The sequence below is a fragment of the Bos taurus genome, chromosome 10 (assembly GCF_002263795.3).
Source record: "Bos taurus isolate L1 Dominette 01449 registration number 42190680 breed Hereford chromosome 10, ARS-UCD2.0, whole genome shotgun sequence".
NCBI lineage: Eukaryota > Metazoa > Chordata > Mammalia > Artiodactyla > Bovidae > Bos > Bos taurus.
In genome coordinates this window covers 63,398,593-63,403,780 of record NC_037337.1, presented here as the reverse complement: position 1 = coordinate 63,403,780, position 5,188 = coordinate 63,398,593, and the positions used below count along the sequence as shown (strand labels likewise).

Here is a 5,188-nt window from a genome sequence, read left to right as displayed (position 1 = left end):
TGCTTCGGTTACCATGAACTCTTACGGATAATTAAAATTCTTCTGATGGTACAATTATACAGCTACTTTGAAACAGATTTAATGACTTGTTGAAACCTTTGAATTTATCACATTATGTTAATTTTTCTTGGAAAATCTCCCTATATCCTTCAATTGTATTTAATATTTGTTCTATTAATGCATTAGAAATTCTTTTATCTGTGACATCTGACTATGAATAAAGGGAATACTTGCTTCCATTCTCTTTCATTTTCATTATCAACCTAGCTGACACAAACTGTATTTTGGATCCTAACCTTAGAAAATCAAAGTTTGTCCTTCCTTTTTAGAAATGGTGACCTCTAAACTTTATCCTTTTACACAATATGTTTTTGTTTTTATTTTTTTATGTTCCAAATATGATGGGTTTATTTTATTTTATTCCAATGCAAAACCAAAGATTCCACTATAGTACAGAGGCAAATACATTACAAGGTCATAAAAAAGTGGTGTATGACATGTAGGACGTGATGGACAACTGGAGGGTTGGGTCAACTTCTTTCTAACATGACACTACACTATTGCTGAGGAAGACATTTAAAATAACACTGCAGAACTGAACTGAAATGCAGCAGGAACATGACGACTTCTAGACATTCCTTCAAGTACCTCCCTTAGGATGGACTTGTTAGGTAGGCCTCAGTGTGGAGAGGATTACAATTCTTCAGAATAATAAAAAGTTCGCACTACTGAAATTTCACAAAAGAATTTTAAGGTCAAAATATAGTGGGTTCATTTCTCTTCATCTCTAGGGACAAAGCTGATGCTTTACTCAAAACCTAGTTCAAATCCCAGCCCAAACTTGTGGCCTCCTGCATTGATATTCTTTCTATTAATTAGAGCTGACAGGGTGAGTTTCACTCTGGGTAAAAGGGTCTGAGTATAACCCAATTCAATCAGACTGATATTATTTACTTTATCAGATAGAGAAATTCTATATCCAGGTTGTACTTAGCAGGGATGCCTTAATGGCTGTTATCACTGCTGGTCGTCCACATTAGGTTTATTGACGTTTCAATCGTCTCGTTCATCTTTTGGTAGATGGACCCTCCAAATTCAGTGCCATTGTTCATGTGAGTGTGCAGCTGGAAGTCTGTGGCCTCGTAACCCAGTGGAAAATTATTCTGTGACAGTTTGGATTTGGCTGTGTCAAAATTCATCTGATAGCCTGCAAACCAACCTTCAAAGGGCAGCATAGCCCAATCATAGATGGTTGGTCTAGAAAAATCTATATCAATGCTACTGTCAAGACTGAAACAATCCTGTTTATATGAGGCCTTTAATTTTCCACTCTTCTTTTCTTTTCTTGGTACCATTTTTAGTACAAAAATGGTATCAAGAGTCAGTTTCAACTCTTCAGCCAACTTATTCTCCAAAGAGATTTCTCTTCCAAGAGTACTGTCTGTGTACCACTTTTGGGTGAGGGTCAGCCCACAGTTACAAATTTTGTATTTGACCTCTAGGTTGCCCTCCCTATATTGATATAAACATGACCAGAAGTAGAAAATTCCACTCCATTACATAACTTGGTTCTCAGATCTATTTGACCATACCAAACCCATATCCTTTGTTGAAGACATCCTTGGCAGCCTTTCCTAGGTCACAGTAAGTCAGTGTTACACATATCTCCAATCAGAGGGCCTGACAGTAAGTTTTAAGTGATATCTACCCAGGTGGCTCAGGGTTAAAGAATCTGCCTGCCAAAGCAGGAGACATAGTTTCAGTCCCTAAGTCAAGAAAATCCCCTGGTGAAGGAAATGGCAAACCACTCCAGTATTATTACCTGGGAAATCCCATGGATGGACAGAGTAGTTTTGAGGGCTATGGTCCATGGGATCAAAAAAGAGTCAGACACGACTTAGTGACTAAACAACAACAACTATCGTTCAAGAACATAATTTAGCTGTTCACTCTCACAAGGAAAAAGACAACATATACTTTCCAAAGAATTAAAATGAAAAGAGAGACCTCAGCTTCCTTTGCTGGCCCTAGTCCTCCTTGCTGATACCTGGAAAAGTAACTTGATATTTTAGAACATCATCTTATCTCACACATAACGTGGGCATATCTTTTTTGTTTTACCTTGGTAAATAAGTAGGCTAGATTGAGCTATGTTTCCCTCGTTTCTTATCAAATTTGAGCAGTTTTAAACCTTGCTACATTTCAAAAGAGTAACATAATTTTCAAAAATGATGTGGATCAAATCAAGGACGGAAGGTGCAAAGAAGGGGCAGGGCAACCACTAAAATAAAAGTCCAGAAATAATGAATTAGATGTCGAGTGCGGCCCAGGGAGGCACACACTGCAGTGGCTAAAGAAAGAATTTTAGAGTCATTTGGACATCGTGGCTTTTGGCACATTATCGCTTACTTCTTTGTGTGTGGTTTTGTTTTGTTTTGATAAATAAAGCACGGATAATAAAACCTGCCTCTGAATGTGGGTATAAGAATTAAATAAAATCATGGAGGTGAAGCATTTGGCACAGTACCTAGCAAATAACTATTTGTATTTCTACGTACTAGCCTTCATTTATTTGAGACTTAATGGCAAGATGGCATGAAAGAAAACCAACAGTTGCAGTATAACCCAAAAGTGATCTTTCTGTTTCAGAATATTTTAGTAAAGCTTCCCACCATATTTGAGAGACTTCATTTATGCAAAATTCAAGCAGCTCATCTAAGAAACAGCTCAAACCTTGTGAAAAATGCATCCTTCTGGAAGAAACTGAAGATGATGAATGTAAAACTGTCTAGATGTACAAATCTAGATGTGCAGTTTTCTGATACAGCTGTAGAATTAATCTAATAAGATAACATTATAAATCACTGCAAATGTACACGGTGTAGTTTCTAAAACTTAAATTGACATTCTTGTCTGAGTTGTGAAAATTATGTAATATGGCTTAAGCTATGTCAAGTAAATGCTTCTGGTGGAGTAGGGAATAGAATGATGTAAATCAAATCTATCTGACTAATGATTTAAATAAAGGTATAAGATTTAATTTGAATCTCATTGATCCCAACTCTAGTCAATTTTGGATTAGCTGTGAGTAGAGATGAATAAGGCAAACAATTCAAATAATTTAGGAACTGATGTAGTAAATGATGTTATGTCAGTCAAAGAACCTGTAGCCTCTTACTCTCTGAAAAGAGACTGGATACTCACTAGAAGTTATAAACTAACTTAAGTGGTATTCAAGAGATATATCAATAGGTAATGACAAAACAGATTTATCATTTGGATGACCAAGTCATAGACAGTATTGTGGAAAGAAGATAGCTTGGTTAGCTTACGAAGTAAAAATGAAAAGAAAAGGGAAAAAAAAAAAGACCAAAGAAGTCATAGATGCATCATCTGAACAAAACTTTCTGGCAGTACCCTGGCTGGCTGAACTCATTGGCATGGGATCCAACCCAAATTCAATCTGAATCTTTACACAGCCGCTTATTAGCCATGCTATCTATAATAAGTCACTTAACATCTCTGAGTCTCTAGCTTTGTCATCAATAAGAATAATAACACTTCATCTGCATTGTTTTAAAAAGGACTACAGATAAAATATGCAAAGCATATTAGCAAAACAGTAAGTACTTCATAAATGGTAGCTATTCTTATAAAATGATAATATGATGATTACCCCTTGCTACAAATTGCCCAATTTTGAGAGCCCTTAAGATTATTTTCTCTTGGGAGGCTGCCCTTTATGTTTAACTGGATTGCACTTATGTATAAATGAATGAAAATAGAAAATAAAGTAATTTGAATTTCTAGAACCTTGTATTCTACTGCGAATGCCAACCCCCACTCTGGTTGATACTTAGAAAAGATAGGAAGCTTATGCAGAAAACATCACCTTTATTCTAATCAAGCCTGGTCAAGAATGGAGAAACCAAACCTCACTGGTTATCTTTTACAAAATTAAATGAAAATACTTATATATGGCAAGCTTGTAATTATATAATGTGCCAAGCTGCTTCAGTCATTTCCAACTCTTTGAGACCAGTGGACTGCAGCCTGCCAGGTAGCTCTATCCATGGGATTCACCAGGGAAGAACACTGGAGTGAGCTGCCATTTCTTTCTCGAGTTACAAAACAAGGTCATATTATTTGTTAGTCCTGAAATTACAGTAACTCAAAATTGCATCTCAGTATTCTGTAGCAATTTCTTCATTAGTCTTACTTCCCCAAATAGTTTCTAGATTCCTCAGAGTAGGCGTATATATTTCACTTCACCTGAAGCACGAGGTGAACTACCTATTGCACAATGACATATTCTTTCCCAACTGCCCTTATTCCAAGGTCAATAACCACAGAGCTCAGAGAGGAAAACACCTCATGGCCAAAACCCCAGTTCATCTATCCAGCCCTCCTTTCTTGTCTCCTCTCACAAGAAAGATCTATACTCAGTATTTCCAAAGTTCTCAGAGGATACCCATCTCCACATCTTACGGCGAACCTACTTGATGAATAACCATAGAATGATTCTGGCACATACAGTTGCAGGATATTGTATCCTAAAGCTAAGTACTGATCCAGTTTCGGGACACCAGTTCTGGTCCAGGTCGAGTTTCTGTTGCCCAGGCCAATCTCTTTTTGACTATATTTCCACTGCTCTGGGATGAAAATCAGGCTTGCACATCTTTTCTTACTCTCTCTGTGACACCTGTTGCCAATCTAATAAAATGACTTGTTGGACAAGACAAAATACAAGCATTCCTCCCAAGAGTAAGTGAAAATGTTCAGGGATGATGAAATCTAAATTGTTACATAAAAAAGAAACCATTACTTGACCACAAGGCAGAATATTTGCAGAATATCTGACTAGATTCCTATTCACATGTACGAACCAGAATACTTGGCTTTCTAGTCTTAAAATATCTATTCACTGATTTCTTACTTTTATCACTGATTTTTAGGAGGAAAGTTTATATTTCTTTTGAATTTCAGGGATAATCTGTAACATTTCTTAATAATCTACATTAAAACTTTTGACCTTCAGTAACACCAAGAAAAACTTTTAAAAAATAAAAGGATTCTATTTTAACGCATGTCTTTCTCAGGAATGATTGTTCAATACTTGCCTTATATTTGCATAATTAAAGATCACAGTTTTTTAATTTTTTTATTAAAAAGAGAAACTGCAAAGGTA

At 36.2% G+C, this 5,188-nt stretch overlaps 1 pseudogene; it reads right to left on the bottom strand.

Annotated features, from left to right (window-relative positions):
* Positions 1-734: 734 nt before the first annotated feature.
* On the bottom strand, positions 735-1,619 carry LOC782100 (voltage-dependent anion-selective channel protein 3-like; annotated as a pseudogene).
* Positions 1,620-5,188: the final 3,569 nt, after the last annotated feature.